Here is an 18,473-nt window from a genome sequence, read left to right as displayed (position 1 = left end):
GGTTTGTCTCTACAATTTTTAGTCCTTTAATATCAAGAAGATTTTTGATAAATTTAGAAAATGGATATTACTTCATGTTTTCCTGCAGTAGGAACTGAACTGGACACCAGAAATTTACTTCCCATTAAATTTAGGGTGACATCAAATTTAAGGTTCTGATCTAACTGATGGGCAAAATAATCTTTCCCAAAAGCAAGAATGTCATGGCACACATAAATTTGCAGCTAGTCTGCACTTAATTTAGATAGAGTGGAGCAAACTTCAGCTTCTTTCTCTTTTGTATAAGCATAGCAAAGGATGAAATACAATTTTGTGGACACTGATTGCAACAGAGCACATAGTTTTACTTTTTTTTTCCTTTATTTTTTCATTTATCTTTAGTTTCAAAGTTTTGGCAGTTGAGACAATGAAGGAAATATATGGATCACTTTAGGTCATGCCTTAAAAGAAAAAAAACTGTACTAGTATTATAAAAAGTGTATTGTATTAGTGTAATAAAGCCTGTGAAAACAGGCAGTAAGGAGTAAAACTGCAGCAAATACCACTGTTGGCCTCATCATTCCAAATCAGCATAACTCTCTAGTAACAGAAGTAGGAAGAATTGAAAATAAGGGCCAAATAATTTTAATGATAACAAAGACCTTAATCAACAATTTGCTTCATTAAACACAGAATGCTTCTCAGCCTGACAGAAATTCAAAGCTGATTAAAAACAGGACAAGTGGTAATTTAAAAATGCTTGTTAAGGAAGAAATCAAGTGAAAGTATAATTCTCAATCCTTTTATAAGCATCAGTGGGGTACTAATAATACATTTGTGCAAAAGCCACTTGACTGTGTTCAAGTTAAGAGAACTCAAACTGGGTAAAGAGAGACCACTATTAAGTGGATTTTTTAATTATTGGATAAAAGATGGAACAGCAGAGCCTGCCATTCAATGATGATACAATACAGAAAGTCTGTTGTAAGGTAATGTGACAAACTCATTGATGTCTCCAAACCCTTGAAACAAATGTGGGTTAGAGTTTCCTACAGTCACATCCTAAAGAAGTTAAAATTTGACATACAAGACCTTTCAAATACAAATTCATTGTCACGGAGGTTGTACAGATATTTTCCTACAGCTCTATGGCAAACTACAGAAACCATAGTAGAATGGTTAAACTTCCTGGAACTATCAGATACACTCAAATCTTTTTTTTTTTTTTGGGGGGGGGGGGGGGGGTGAGGAACAAACCCAGACCCCAAACACACACCTACACACACACCCCCAAAACAAAAAAACAAAAAACAAAAAACAACTATTTAATGGAAAGCTTTAGAAATGTAAATAGATACATTTGTTTAATCCTGCCACCTATGGAAATTTTTTCTCAGTCACATAGTAAAGTAGTAAGTCATCTTGCTTTTCCATCTATTAAGACTTCAACTCCCTCTAAGATATTGCTTCATTCAAGATCTCTGTCTTTCTCTTCTAAGTAAATCTTATGCTTAACAGTTTCTTTGACAGCCACTCCTCACGATTCTTTGTATAAATCAAAGATCTGGCAGAAACTCAACATTCCATAACCAAATTATGTCTTTAATCCCATGGCAAATCCATTGATACTGAGTGCTGAAGTGCTTCTGTAACATTCTTCATCTTGTCTCAGGACAAGACAAATATATTTCCATCTGATTAATTAAAAGAGAAACATGTAGAGCTCAACATTAAAATATACAAAATATTTTAATACAAAATATTTTAATACTCTCCTGTCGTGGTTCAAGCTCATCCATAAATCAGCCACGCAGTCTCTCTCTCACTCTCCCCCTTCTTCCCTCCCCCAGCTCCTGGTGGGATGGGAGGAGAATCAAAAGAATGTAACTCCCATGGGTCGAGATGAGAACAGTTCAGTAACTAAAGTATAACACAAACCACACTGCTACCACCAATAACAATGATAAGGGAAATAACAAGGGAAGAGAATACAACCGCTCACTGCCTGCCAAACAATACCCAGCCCAACCCGAGCAGCGATCTAACCCTTCTGGGTAACTATCAGTTTACATCCTGGGCATGACGTGCTGTGGTATGGAATACCTCTTTGGTCAGTTTGGGTCAGGTGTCCTGTCTCTGCTTCCTCCCAGCTTTCCCTCCTCCCTGCAGAGCATGAGACTCACAAAGTCCTTGGTCAGACTAAACATTACTAAGCAGAAACTAAAAACATCAGTGTTATCAGTGCTGTTCCCAGGCCAAAAGTCAAAAACACAGCGCTGCACCAGCTACTTAGAAGCAGAAAAAAAATGACTGCTACTACTGAACCAGGACATCTCCACATCTTTTTTAAATGAATGTCCTTAAAGAAAAGGACGAGAAAACTCTTCAGTCAGCTATCTTATTCACAGAACATATACCTCCTGAATAAAAAAAATATCCCTCCTTCTCTACTGGGAATTTTGGCATTATTTCAACAATGAATGCAGTAGAACAAATAGAAATAAAGAATCATGAGTTTAAAACCTAAGTATTTTGGTAACAGAATAGCAAAGCTCCTTTAACACTTATCTATTAAGCACCACCTGGAGGGTTATGTTTTGGAGATAGGAAGAGAGATCATTAGAGAAGTTGTGGCTGCCCCATCCCTGGCAGTGTTCAAGGCCAGGTTGGGTGGGGCTTTGAGCAGCCGGCTATAGTGGAAGGTGTCCCTGCCCATAGCAGGGGGCTGGAAATAGATGATCTTTCAGGTCTCTTCCAACCCTTAACTGTTCTATGATTCTGTGATTCTACAGTCATGCACTGTGTCAGTAGAGAAACATACATTTTACTAGCTTCTCTTTTCCTGCTACATGAATGCCTGCAGTCTGTTTTTAAAAAGTTGCCATAAAGGCCACAAGTAAAAAGAATGAATGCAAGAGAAGAGATGAAAGGATAGATCTGTTTTTCTGAATGGCTGAAAAAGAAAATTTCTGAAAAATTAAGCACATGTATTTTTTACCTAGGAGAAATATTTGAAAACCAATGATAAATTATATTATTACTGTCAAAAAGCAGTAAAGCTGAAACCACAGCCATATATAAACTAAATTATTCTTACTATTAGGTAATACATAAAATTCACAACAATTACATGGGAGATAAGGCTCTACCTACCAAAAGTCTGTATTTATTTCAGTATTTCCATCTGTATTAAAACAGTACCCACTGCTTGATTTTTTTTCTTTGCCTTGGAACAACAGCGGTGGTAGACATATCTTGACAGGCCTCTCATGCCATCTTCAGGAGTATTGTTTCAATGAGTACTTCCAGTCCATAACCCAGAAAGTAAAGTTACTGGGCCCATTTCTTGAGATAGTGAGTGTAGTTTTTAACAGGCTAGAACACACACTGTAGGAGGAATTTTAGCCTTAGATATTCTAGAACACTAAGTACCATGTCTCACCTATCTTCAGTAGTTCTATACCCCAAAAACTTTAATACAAATTATGTCAGGGTTCATTTATTCCACAGAAATCACAAAAACACACATTCCCAGTAGTTTCTGCTAATCCGTTTTCCTACCTAATTGCTTCCAGCACAGGCAAGAAACCACTCTTTTCTTTTGTGCTTTCCAGACAGGTTACCTGAATGAGAGCCATTGTGCTGGGTATCCAGGCAGAGATAAGACACAGGGAGCATGACTTAATCAGACCAATTTTCTATTAACTTGTTTCATTTGGAAGCTGTCCACTAATAATTAATGCTGCACTGATCATCATTCCTTCCTTAATTGTTTGTACATGTAGCCATAATCAGTTTTAGATCTGGTCCCCAAGCTGTTCTGGATGCTATTATCACCCCATTGCATGAAATCTGAAGATTTGAATTAACTGTTTCCAATGTAGTCCATAGTAGATGGTGGCAGGTCCAGCAGGAGTCTTATTCCTTCTATTTGATGAACTAAACCTATAGTAAGGCCTGATTCTTGGTGGTGATAGAGGGAGTTATCCCACACATACTTCTGCATTGTTCAACCTAGCTGTAAGAGAAAAATTCCCTCCCAATTAAAAAACAGTCTTTATCATTAAAACTGGCTTTTAGGGATCCCAGGCTTCTGAGGTGACAGGAAAGTTCTGGAACAAAACTTAGTATTGGTGGAGAAGGACCAGGATAGAAAGTATTTAAACAAACTGAAGAGGTGGGACTTTTCAGTCTGGAGAAGGCTCAGGAGAGATCTCAAGGTGTGTAAATACCTGATGTTAGGGAATGGAGGTAGGGGAACCAGACTTTTGTCAGTACTGCCCACTGACAGGAGAGGAGAGTAACACAAGAAATTTCATCTCATCACAAGAAAAATAGTTTTTACTGTGAGGTTGGTCAAACAATGGAATAGGCAGATAGATTGTGGAATCAACAGCCTTAGAGGTATTCAAAACCTGGCTGGACAAGCTCCTGAACTGTTGGCTTTATCTTGATCAGGAGAATTGGACTAGATGATCTCAAGAGAACCCTTACAACCTAAATGTTTCTATAAGTATGCGAAAATATTACTATTTTCCATATTGATTCTGAGAAAACTCCAGGAACAAACTTGCCAGCAGAGTTCCAAGTTGACAAGCCGGTATTCTTTATTGCGGCTCCGGGAGACACGGGGGATAGCTCCTCCGAACGTGTGTCTCCGAATTGCTATACAGGTCATCCTTATATGGTTACTGAGTATATTACATCATTTTCCAAAGTTTCCGGCATGCATACAAAAATGTGGTGGTCTTTAAGGGTCGTTTACTTTTCCCAGCAAGCTTAATTAACATTACAGACATAGCAATCATCCTGGCCTTCTACTTATCAGTTAGTTTAACTGCTCTCATCCTGGACATCTGCTAGTCCGGGATACTCCCCATCCCAGGTCCTGTCCTTCTATTCTGCTTTTCTCACACCTTTTGTACTGAGGCCCTGAGGGCCTAAAACTATGTCAATACCTCCAAGCACCGCAGTTATTTTCCAGTACAAAGCCATCAAACTTAACATTACTTAGAACTGATTACATTTTGTACTTTTGTGCCTCCTTGTCTCAATATGTCACAAATTGAGGTGAGCAAACATTTGCAATGCACACAAACCATTCAATGAATTTATACAAGATTTGATCCAGCAATGGTTTCAAATAGGCATTATAAAGTGGTCTTACACAGAGGGCATGAACAAGGACAAATTAGCCTGCTTTGTGCTGCCAAAATTAAAAAAAACTCTGCTTTTTAAACTAATTCATATACAGCCATCTTTCACTATAATCGACAGAGTAACTCTGTCTTTAATTTTTGTGACCGCTTTTATTGTGCTTTAGGACCGCTGCCTACCGATTTGAGCAGAACTCACTATGGTGTAAGCAAGGACTGACTTTGACTTGTGAATCTAATCACAGATTGTAAAAGGGCTGGATCTCCACTTTAAGTGGGCATTTACATCCTTACAAAGTGAACATTCACTTGTAAATTACTGGCAGCACCGAATGCCAGTGCTTCAAGTATCAAGCTAAATTAGCCATGCTAGATGTAGGGCACATGAAAATCTAGCTTGAGTGTTTGTTTATGGAAAAAACTGCAGTGATCGATTTGACATATGATTTTGAACAATTTCACTAAATCAGTGAAGCTTGAAAACTCATCATTTTAAATTGGACTTCTTTTAGTGTAGCTGAAGTTGCCTAGGAATCAAATTCAAATAAGGCAAATCTAAACAAAAACAAATCCTTCTATACATGGAGTCTGTACTATTTTGACTAATGCTGTTTCAAACTGAAGTAAACTCGTGTTCTATACATAAACCAGCAAACTACTGGGGAAGAAAACCGATTTATGGAAAGACCGTAAATCCTTTTGTATGTAAAGGAGAACCAGTGTGGAACATGCTCATCAATATTTAGTTGTGCAGTCATTGACAGTGATTAATTAGTTCCCTCATGCAAACTAGATGTTTTGTTAATGGCATACAAAGTTGGCAGTTTTTTTCTTGCTGTTACAATTTATCAAATGCTGAACAATATTTGATTTTTAATTTAAGTGTCAGTTAAGCAGTACTTGACTTAGGTCAATTTTATTTGTGCATTAGGATTTTTAAATATAAGAACACATATACTTTGCTTTAAAAAAGTGAGCAAGGTATGCAAACTAACAGGGAAAATAGGGCCCCGAACCCTGGAGTCCCTTACAACAGATTTATTTCTGCAGAGTTCTTGTAAAAACTTGGCTGTCCTTACTGAGATAGTGAACTGATTCCTGGGTATAGGTATTTATTAGAAGTAGGTCATAAATTGCTGTTGCAGTGGTAAAGCCATTGCCAGACCAAAAGCATCAGACTCTGCTTCAGATGCCCCAGATATGATGCACCAGTGGAGGATTCTTCCATTCCATCTAGGTTAAACTCTGTCTTTAATGGGTCTTTACCTGGGGCCCATTGCTTTTATGCTTTGTATGAGACCCTGGTCATCAAATTCACTGAGGCTAAGACAGAGAAGGAAAAATAAATAGATGACAGTAGTTTAGGCTCCCCAGTCTAAGTAGTTGTGATTCCCCAGCAAAAGAACTCCAGTATAGAGGCATGTGGCAAATCTAAAAGCAAACAGAAATTCTAAGTAAATATGTTTATATTTATGTGATATTATACAACTATCCTGTTCCAAACTATTGTCCAAACATAACCTTATATTTTGCTATGTCAGCCCTTGACCCTAGAACAGGAAGCTTTGTTTTTCTTATTTTGGTCCAAAATTTCTCTGGCCCCCAGCTGCCACATTTGAGCTTACCAGCAAGTTTTATTTAACCCAGAGATCTATACAAAGTCCTGTCATGCGATGTAACTATGGCCACAGGAGCCTCAGGATATACATGCATAAAAAGGAAACAAAGTAGTGCATGATTGCCACCAAAAACTTGCAATAGTCCTATCAGCTTCTCTCTTGAAAGACTGGTTTTGAAATAGCAAAATAATTTGAAAGGGTTTTCCTTGCTTTCTGTAGTGTACACTTTGGTGATGGTTAATGCTCTGCAACTAGTTGATAGAACTGTTTGCAAATGAATCAAATTACATGCTATTATTTATTTAAAGGAGAAAGAAGTTACCCTTCTGCTCTCACGTCTTGCACTACTAGGTATCTAAGAAAAGCAATAAATATCCTGATACAATAAAGTCTGGGTACTAGCAAACCTGTCTGTTTGGCAGGCAATTTCCCAGTGCAGTTCTCACATTTTTGAGCAGCGCTTAAGTTAAGGCATGCCAGTTAAATACTTATTAATCAATACATCTGTGTACAGTGTTATTTGATGCTATCACATTTTATTTAAAAAATGGTATTAGAATGCTTACCAAGGGTGTATGATAATTCCCCATGTCATGGGCAGCAGTGAGATGAAAGCTTTAGTGTTGTCATTTTTTGTCTTCTCTAATGTTAAAAATGTAGGTGAAGAGCATACTTTCAAGTCTGTAGGAAGCAGGGCTTTTCTTTTTAAGCCAAGCCCTGATCTTTCCAATGGTAGCAGCATGCATCTAACTGTCATTCCTCATCACTCTAACAAACTTTCATAGTTTGTAGGTTTGTAGGGACTGTAGGTTTTCAAACAGGATTTGCAGGTAAAAATTTGCCTGATACAAATTCAGATAAGTCACTCCTGGAAATTTTTTTTTTTTGCTGAGAACTCTAGTGACATGGTACTCTCCTCTGGAAGAATTAGTAGTAAAATGGAATGAGTAATTTTTTTCTCTGTAAAGGTGATGGGTACTTCAAAGGATGCATTTTCAAATCTGATAGCCAACCTTTGTATTTGACGTAGCTATCAGTTTACTAAAGTACAAATAGCAGTTATATTAATATGGGAGCTCTGCAGCATGGTGATCAGGTTTAAATAGCATTTTCAAGGGAAAGTCAGACTTGAGAGCCAGAAATGGATAGCTTCTGAATTACTCTACTGTTATTGTGCAAGCTTCATGTTCTTGACACTATAACTGAACAAATTTGCTCTGCACTTTCTGTGTGAGTTACCGCTAAGGGTCAGTGATGGTCTAAATTCATGTTACTAAAAAAATTGCCCTGAATTTTCTTCCTGATGCCTAACACAGCAGAATTTTACACACCGATTTAAACTGACAAAGGACCTGAGCCACTAATCGAGTCAGTGATCTGACGGAATTGCCTCCTTACTTTCCAGTGTGCTGCCACATAAATCTGTCAGTTTTCTGGTGCTCCTAATTATTGTTCATCTCCACTAATGATACAAGATAACCCTGCTTGAAAGGGGTTTCAACTTTTTTACTCTTTTTTAATTTGTTTTTAATTTAATGAGACTTATTTAGTGGCTTTTCTTGCTTCTTTGGGTACACATCCCCATGATTGAAGAGCTTAAATGTGACAAGATGGTGCCTAAAACCACTATTTCAAATATCACTTTAATTTTGGTACTTGCATTATGCTAGTGGGTGCATTGTGCTCACTCCCTCTGCTCACCCTATGTCCTGTGTGATGCTTCTTTGCTCTCTAAGTCTTACATTACAAGCCAATTTCTAAATGACAGACCTGCTTCAGCTATGTAAAGACTCAGTGCACAGCTGCTGCATCTTGTGTCTGGATTCAGACACAAGATGCAGCAGAGATCTGTCGAGCTTTTGACAGATTAAAATAGTTTCAATGGTTTTGAGCTATTCTGCACAGGAGGCCATTGGAATGCCTCGGGTGTAGGTGCAAGACCACTATGTCCTTTTGCTTTCCAGCTGGATCCCCACTGCTGATAGCTGTGACTGTTGACTGCAGGCTTCTGCCTCTGGAGCTCAAAGGAGACAAAAGTCACTATTCCAGCAGAGTTACATATGCTCCTCGGGTTTCAGTGTAATTGTGAAATGTCCTCAGACATGTATGGATCTAAGGGCAGGTTATCTGAAGCTGGAACTTCCAGCAGCTTTGTATTCTTTGATTATCTTCTAAATCTTTGTTCTCTTAGTCTTTATGGCCCCCAGCCTCCACCTATTATCACCTGCTCTAGACATTTCAAAAGGCAGTGTGGAAAATCTGTGCAATGCACTACAAAGTTTGGCTGTGTTTAACTTTGAACTTACCTCTTTTGACAACATGTTGCAAGTAACGTTATAGTGAAATTTGACTGCAGAAGCAGAAAACTTAGAACAGGTTTAACCTCCCAGTAACTCACTACATTCTTGATTTACAGAGAAAGACTATTATTAGCAACATTTTAGCTAACTGCCTCACAGCAGAATGGGGTTTGTATAAAATGCTCGTTAGTCCCAGCACAGCCTAGACTCAGAGGATCCCTGTTGACTTGATGGAGTGACTAAGTTAATTAAAAATTCTGAAAAACAGAAGTAGATTTTTTTTCCATTCATAATCCAGAAAATCGTGGTGTTACTAAGAATATTCAAATATTGGTTTGAAGCAGTAAAACAGTTTTATTTCTGGACAGAAAAAAAAATATTTCTTTTATGAAACTGACAGGGACAAAAGCATCTGGTATAATGCCACCTACGTTGTTCTTTCGCCTTGCTATTTGCTCTTAACAGGACTAGGGCAGAATAGTATAAAGTGCATTTCATTTCTGCATTTCTCTGCATTCTGCAATGTGCTGCTGTTTCCTGCAGGAGACTGACAAAGTGAAGACCCTACATTTAAGATAATTTCTCAAGCAAGCACTATAGTTTCTCAGTTTTTATTTCAAAACTGAACAAAATATAACTGCAGCCAACAGGTCTGTATTCTGTAGATAATCTATATTTATAGAGCCTGAAATTATTATCTTACCAAACAATGTGTTTTTTCATCCTAGAAAGCAATTTTGAGGAAACAGCATTAACAAAGCAGTGAGGAAAACAAACAAATAAAAAAGCAAACAAAAACAAGCAAACAAACAAAATTCTTGTCCTGGTTACCTTTGTGCTTGAGTTTCTGTATGAAAGTTGTAACTGATACGGAGAAAACTCCAGGCACAAACTTGCCAACAAAGTTTTCAAGCTGACAAGCAGGTATTCTTTTTTGTGGCACCGGGAAACACGGGGGATAGCTCCTTGTAACATGTGTCTCCCCATTGCCACACAAGCCATCCTTTTATAGCCACTGGGCATACATACATATTCATGAGGCTACGTATGGATTACATAATTTTCCAGAAAGTTCCCCGCATGCATACAGAATTGTGGTGGTGGTCTCTGAGGGTCATTTACTTCTTCCAACAATCTTCATCACTTCTGGCAGCCTTTGAAGCATGCCCAGTAGATGCTCATACCAGTTTAATTGGTTCGTTAGCACCAGAGACATAATAATCCTCCTATCCTCCTACTTATCAGTTAGTTTAACTGTAGCCCATCCTGGACACCTGCGGTTCCCAGATACTCCTTATCCCTGTGTCCTGTTCTTCTAGACTGTTTTTCTTAAACTATGTCAACTATAACACTTTATCTTGTGAGAATTCTCAGTATGTTCTCTAGCTGTACTCTATTTTTTTTCGCTATGTGTCATGCGCCTCAGTAATTTTCCATCGCTACTGTTACAAAGCCATCAAACTTAACATTACTTAAATCTAATTCTAAAGGTTTCTATATTCCATTTTGTGATTTTGTGCCCCCTTGTTTCAAATTCCCCCTTTTTTCTGTTCTTTTGCAAAATCTTTTGCAACATTTTATATATTACCATTATCATCAAAATTCTTTCTAAAATAATTTCCTATTTCTACTTGGTGCTTAATTTCATTCCTTTTCCAATCATAGACTGTTTACAATACCAGAGGGAACATTGTATCATACCACAAGTAATCAATGTTACAATAATTAACATCAATATTCCTGGAACCAGTTGCCTCAAAAAGGAGAGATTGGGTAACCATGAAGTTAACTTTTTCCATATTTCTTCAAACCCCAGGAGGTGTCATCCATGGCCATTTCATGAAATATCTTAGTTTGTTTCCAAATTTCCTCCAGATCTGTTTCGATTCTGCCACTTTGGTCTATATAGGAACAACAGCTTTCATTGATTATGGAACAAACCCCTCCTTGTGATGCCAGTAACATGTCTAGAGCCATTCAGTTTTGTAATACAACTTTAGACAGGCTGGTTATCTCTTCTTGTTCTTCCTGAATTATATCAATGTTTTTACTTTCCATTTCCTCTATGGTTGCTGAGATATTTACAGTTGCTTTCCCTAATTCACTTACTCCCAAAGATGGAATTAGCCCTCTTACAAAACTATGGAATGCACTGTGCCATTCAATAATAGTGTTAAACCCTCGCTTAATCTGTTTAGCAAACTTCTAATCCAGGTCCCGGAAGGATACCTGTCGATAATAATAAAATTGGGTATTACAGCACCTAAGGTGCATGCCCCCTTCCAGTTGGGGGGTAGAGTCTTATAAGCATTTTTTTCCACATAACCAATACCATCCTTTCCCTTTAGGAATGGGCCACCACTGAACTACGATATCATCTATATTAATAGTATGATTGCAATTTGAATGGTGACCTACATCTGTGGCATTTAAGCAAGATTCCTACCCTGGTTCCTGGTGTAATACATCTTTGTGCACAGGTGTAATATTTATTACCTGGATTAGGATTAACTATTCCAAATTTTAACCTTTCCTTCGAATACAGATTGCTAGTGTTCACCCACAAATTTGTCCATGAGACAGTATTAGGAATTGGAACTCCAATTAATGGGAGATCCAGGCTTTCTCCTGATTTAGGCAACTGTGCACACACCCAACAGTCACTACGATTAAAAACATTAGTAACATTCTGCACTAATTTCAGGCATAAATTCTGGTCCCAAGCTTGTGCGCCAGTTATCATATGAGTCCAAATTATGACCGATGCAATTTCATACATAAGGGTCCTGAATGTTTGATTCGCCATGTCTTCTCTGGCTCTGGTGCCTGCTTTATTCTTGAATAATGTATCCAAACAGGTTGTTCCTTTATCTTCACTGCTGTGAAGGTGGTCAGTAGTATCTGGTATGGTCCACTCCACTTCTGTAGAGGATCTCCTGAAAAATTCTTAACATAAACCCAGTCTCCAGATCTGAAAGGGTGAATCAGGTAATCCAAAACTTTTGCTCTTGTCCCTACTATTCTCTTATTTGTCTCCTCCAGTTGTTTTCCCAGATTGATCAGAAACTGTAGGAGATAGCCTTCTCCCACTTCCTGAAGACTTTCTCCTTTAAACTGGGATTGATATGGTCTTCCATACAAAATCTCAAATGGACTGACCTCTTCTTTTGACCGAGGTTTAGTTCGAATTTTTAATAGTCAGTGGTAACGCCTGGTACCAATAGAAATTCATTTCCTGACATATTTTACTGATCTGTTGTTTAATCAGATGGTTCTATATGGAACATGTAGTTGCCAATCAATTTCTAATTTTTTGCTAATTTCTTGTGACAATTTTTCACTAAAGTGTGAACCCTGGTTGGAAGAAATTGCCTCTGGTACTCCAAAACGAGGTATTATTTCATTTAATAATGTTTTAATCACCTGTCTTGCATTATTTATCCTACAAGGGAATGCTTTTGGCCAGCCTGAAAAAGTATCCATTAACACCAAGAAATATTGATAACCCCCTTTTCTTGGTAATTCAGAAAAATCTGTTTGCCACTGCTGTCCCAGAAAACTTCCTCTCCCAATTTTCCCAATTTGATTTCTGTTTTCAGTTTTAGGATTATTCTTAAGACATAACTGACATTGTTTTGTCACTAATTGAACTGTGGTGTATAGATTCCTTCCTACAATTTGTTTGTCTAAATATTTATACAAAGAGTTGCTACCCCAATGAGTTTTATTATGTTCTTCCTGAACTAACTTCCAGAGTTGGTTATAGGGGATTACAATTTGCCCATCAGGTATTTGAGCCCAATCCTCTTTATTTTCCTGTCCCTTTAGATCCTCAATCAATTTTCTATCCTCTTTTGAATACCTAGGTTTAGATTTTTCAATTGTTAGTTTGCTGTCAGGGATTAAAGACATGATTTGAGATTGTTCAGGTGCTCGTTTGGCTTCAAAATCAGCCAAATTATTTCCAATTTCCTGATCAGAGTCACCTTGTTGATGTCCTTTACAGTACATAATAGCTACTTCTTCAGGTAGCTGAACAGCTTCCAGTAATCGTAGAATTTCTGTAGCATGTTTAATCTGTTTTCCTTGTGTGTTCAAAAGTCCTCATTCTTTCCAGATAGCACCATGTGCATGTACCACACCAAATGCATATTTAGAATCAGTCCAAATATTTATCCTTTTATCTTTAGCCAGTTCCAGGCTAATGCTATTATTTCTGCCTTCTGGGCAGAGGTGTTCTCAGGTAAAGGTTTAGCTTCTATTACCTGTGAAGTGGTGGTAACAGCTTATCCTGCCTTTCGTTTACCATTTTTCATGAAGCTACTACCATCAGTAAACCAAGGATCAGCATCTTCCAGAGGGTTTTCTTTCAAGTCTGGTCGGCTCGAATATACAGTCTCTATGGTGGTCAAGCAGTTGTGTGTTAGTGATTCTGTCGATTGTTCCAGATTACCATAATCATGGATCCAAAGTCTGCACCATCCTGTCATTCCCAGGAATGTCCAGAGGTCCTTGATGGTAAATGGTCATGGAGTCTGGCAAATGGCTTCTTTTCTGGCAGTCCCAAGTTCTCTCTGTCCTCCTGTTATTTCATATCCTAGGTAGGAAACTCGGGTTTGGATTAGTTGGGCCTTTTGTCTAGATACCCGATAACCATTCAGTCCCAGAAAATTTAGTAATTCCACTGTCCACTGGACACATTCTTCCTTTGTTTCTGTATCAATTAACAGGTCATCCACATATTGTAACAGAGTCCCTGTCTGAGCAGGTGGCTTTCATGATTCTAATTCTCGTGCTAACTGATTTCCAAAAATTGCTGGTTTTAAACCCTTGAGGTAATACTGTCCAAGTTAATTGAGTTTTTCTTCCTGTGTCAGGATTTTCCCATTCAAAAGCAAATAATTTTGGCTTTCTTTGGCCAATGGTAAGCAAAAGAAAGTGTCCTTTAAATCCAGGACAGCAAATCATTTCTGATTATTATTCAATTTAGTCAATAAATCATATGAATTAGCTACTACTGGACAAATATCCTCTGCAATTTTGTTGATTACCCAGAAATCCTGAACCAATCTGCAACATTTTCCATCATATTTCTTTACTGTCCAGATACAAGTATTATATTCCAATTCACATTCAATTAATAATCTATATTTTAAAACTTATCAATTTTTTTTTCATTCCCTTTGATCTTCTAATTTTAAGGGATATTGTTTTATTCTAATTGGGCAGGCCCCCCTTTTTTATTTCCACTTTAACAGGCAAAGCATTTTTTTGCCTTACCTGGAACTCCAGATGCCCATACTCCCACATATATCTAATTAAGGATTTCTTCTATTTCAGGGAGATCCTTCTTTTTGCTTTTCTGTGGAATCAAAGATAAACTCAAAACTGCAATTAATTGACTGTTTTTAAGTTTAATTCCATTTTGCCTTCTTTAAATGTTGCTTCTCGCCCTAATAAAGATTTTAGAGAATTTGGCATGCATAGAAATTTATGCATTCATATTTGTTTTCCCAATTTGTACTTTAAAGGTTTCAGATAGAATGCCTTTTTTTTTTTTTTTCTCCCTGCTTTTTCTTGGTGGCCAGTAGCACCCACATCTATAACGAATTCTTTCCTCTCTGATTTAACACCAAATAAGTTGCTCCTGTATCCACTAAAATTCCTCTTTATTTCCTCTCGTCCGTAGTTTTAATTTAATCAGTGGATCTGCTAGAGTAGATTCCCCATGTCCCTGTCAGTCTAGTTCCAATTCAGTCCCCGGAGCCACCCCATGGCACGGCTCCCCCATCCAGGGCAGTCTCACTTCCAACGTCCAAACTCCCCATAGCAGGCACACCGATCCGTTTCCACAGAAGAGCCCACTCTCCCACCTCTGCCCATCATCCCTCCTCCCCTGCTCAAACACAGGAGCTGCCCGAGCTCCCCCCCTTTTCCCCTTGGTTTTCCCTTTTTTTGTTTTTCACAGCTGCTCACCCTGCTCTGCAGGGGCTGCAGATGCCTGCCTCTGCAACAGCACTTCTGGTTTAACCCCTTCGTAACTCTGAATGTGAATATGCCGCTTGTTGCCAGTGACAGCAATCTCTTCCTCCTTATCAATATCAAATAGGACGGATACAGAGGCTGCTCCTCTCGGAGGTACCGGTGATACATAATTTTCAACTTATCTTCCAGATTACTGTTTTTTTAACTTTAAACATCTTTCCCCAATATCACAGGCTGAACAACATCTCTTCAGTTTAACTTGCAGTTTTTGCCGTCCTTTTCCAAGGCCAAAATTAAGGAATCTGGCAGAGCTATATTAATTTTGCATTCAGTCTGTCACTCCGCGTGATTTCTTAAAGTGAAAAACATATCTGCATACATTACTTCATCCCATTTTCCTTGCCACCTCCAAACAACATTAATTGTAACAATGTATTATAGTTCAGAGTTCCATTTTTAGGCCGTTTTTCCAGATCTTCCAAAGTACACAAAGGCCACCATTGGTTACAGTGTTTTACCAATGTATTCTTATTTACTGAGCGCCCAGGAGACCCTCCAAGTTCTTTCCAGTGTGCCAAAATGCACTCAAAGGACTCTTTTTCAAGATCTCTTCACTCTGATGATTTTCCATTATCAATCTCACATTCACACACACACATACACAAACAAGATCCCACAGACACACTCCACACAGTTACAACACTTGAGACAGAGACTAAAATTCAACCAACCAAACAACAGTTAATAACACAGTTATAACATCCTGTCACCAGTACCAAAATCAACTGCAAATGCTCATCAAAAAGTCTTTCCAAAGAAAAACCTGTATAGCTACCTGTTACCTCACTAGCGAAGAACAGACATTATTTGGAATTTAAGTTCTTATGTTCCTTACTGATCTGAACGGCTTATTCTGGAAACACCTCCAAAAGCCAGAATTTTGAAAATTAGTCATTCGGTCCTGATTCAATAGTACCTCACATGTCGTACCTGGAAAGAAAATGTGGCAAGAGTAATTCATACTGTTGGGCACAATTTATATCATAGAATCATAGAAACATAGAATAGTTTGAGTTGGAAGGGACCTTAAGTGTCATCTATTTCCAACCCTCCTGCCATGGGCAGGGACATCTGGTAGACCAGATTGCCCCAAGTCCCATCCAAACTGGTCTTGGACACTTCCAGGGATGGGGCATCCACAATTTCTGTAGAAAACGTGTTCCAGTGTCTCACCACCCTCACAGTGAAGAATTTCTTCGTAACGTCTAATCAAAATCTACCTTTTTTAGTTTAAAGCCATTACCTCTTGTCCTATCCCTCCATGCCCTTGTAAAAAGTGCTTCTCCAGATTTCTTGTAGGCCCCTTTAGGTATTGAGAGGCTGAGAGGCTGCTCTACTGTCTTCATAGGAAAGGTGCTCCAGCTCTCTGATCATCTTTGTGACTCTCCTCTGGAACCACTCAAACAGATCCATGTCTCTCTTGTGTTGGGGGCCCCAGAGCTGGATGCAGAACTCCAACTGGGTTCTCATGAGAGCAGAATAGAGGGGCAGGATCACCTCCCTTGACCAGCTGGCCATGCTTCTTTTGATGCAGCCCAGGATACAGTGGATTTCTGAGCTGTGAGCACATGCTGCTGGCTCATGTTGAGGTTCTCATCAATCAACACACCTAAGTCTTTCTCCTCAGGGCTTCTCTCAATCCGTTTTCCATCCAGCCTGTATTTGTGCTTGAGACTGACCTGACGCAGGTGCAGGACCTTGCATTTGGATTTGTTGAACCTCATGAGGTTTGCACAGACCCACCTCTTGAGCCTGTTCAGGTGGCTCTGGATGGCATTCCTTCCCTCTAGTGTGTTGACTGCACCACCCAGCTTTGTGTCATTTGGCAAACTTGCTGAGGGTGCATCACTGTCCATGTCACTGACAAACAGTACCAGTTCCAGTACCAGCCCCTGAGAGGCACCACTTATCACTGGTCTCCACTTGGATATTGAACTGTCGACCACAACCGACTGTTTCCATCCAGCCAATTATTTATTGGTCCCTCTGTCAGATCTGTGTCTCTCCAGTTTAGAGGCAAGGAGGTTGTGTGGGACAATATCAAATGCTTTGTACAAGTCCAGGTAGACATGTAGACTTGTATATAAATATTTGTGTATATATATCTGGAGGTTTGAGTCAGTGTTGGCTTGAGTCAGATAAACAGAATGAGATTCTAAAATGGGAGTTGGTTCTTTTTTTATTACATTTTAAGCTACATTGCAAAGTCACTACACAAGTTTTCTGGCTTTTGTAACCTGTTTACTTTACAAACTTGTGTTAAAAAGAGGACTAAAAGTAGGTATGTTGCAATTTTTCCAGGTCCAAGAGACAAAGGAACAGATGAATACTCAGATGTACTCAACATCTGCAGTCCCCAGAAACAAAAGGATACAGCCCAGAAACAGGTAATAGTGCCCACAGGAAAAAAATAAGTAAGACGAAAAAGAGAAAATAAACAAACAAACAAACAAAAACAAAACCAAAAACAACTCCAATGTCAATCTGAAAATGTTTCTTCCATATTTTTTCCATGAAAAACTTGTCTTCCTATAGAAGTGGTGGGAAAGCCTGATTGTAGCCTTTGTATTAAGTGATAGATGAGAGTCACTAAGGATGGCACTGCTACTGAAGTGGAAATGAGAACACTTTTTTGGTGCACTTTGGCTAGTAACATTAAGAAGAAACCTTGATTTGTGAATGCTGCCTGCAGGTTACTTTGATTGAGAGGGGAAATTCTGTACTAGACTCCCTGTCCTGTAGAAAGGTGTCATCAAAAAGGGAGTTATGAGATTCATTTGTGAATGGTCATGTGCTGGTAGAATGAGCTCTGAATGCTACTTTTGCTGTTATGGCAATCAATGCTCATGAATCAGAAACACTTACTGCAGTGATAAGTATCTCAGGAGACCTGACTGGAAGTAACAGCATATGCAGCGAGACAAAATAATGTGCAAATAACATCTGTGTTGTTTTTTCTTTTTTCACTTCTTCAAGACTATATGGTGTTTTTCATTTAAGTGTTCAGAAAAAGTGCTTGATTGGCACCTGAGAAGAAGCCCTCTAATTTACAGTATAGGTTTCTGCTGGGCTATCAGTCGGATGAAGGCAGCTGTGGAGCTTTTTTTCCTTCAACAAAACTTTTGTGTTCCAGTGTTGCCCTGATAAATGTTGAAAGGGAAAAGTGAGTTGTAAAGGAAAAATGTGCAAAGCTGTGAATATGGGGAAGGAGAGCTCTATGTGCCAAATAAATAGGAAAAACAGACAAAAAAGAGATTCCTTCAAGTGAAAGAAAAAAAAACAAAGACATAAGACAACCCCTGAGATGTTGCTTCTGAGTTTCTTATTGGGGTGGTTGAGCTGCTGACTGTGTCTTTACTGTGATGTCTCTGCTC

The sequence above is a fragment of the Pezoporus wallicus genome, unplaced genomic scaffold (genome assembly GCF_028554395.1).
Source record: "Pezoporus wallicus isolate ANWC-B61680 ecotype Strahan unplaced genomic scaffold, APGP_CSIRO_Pwel_v1 contig_1851, whole genome shotgun sequence".
NCBI classification, from domain to species: domain Eukaryota; kingdom Metazoa; phylum Chordata; class Aves; order Psittaciformes; family Psittacidae; genus Pezoporus; species Pezoporus wallicus.
This window is presented reverse-complemented; position numbering follows the sequence as displayed.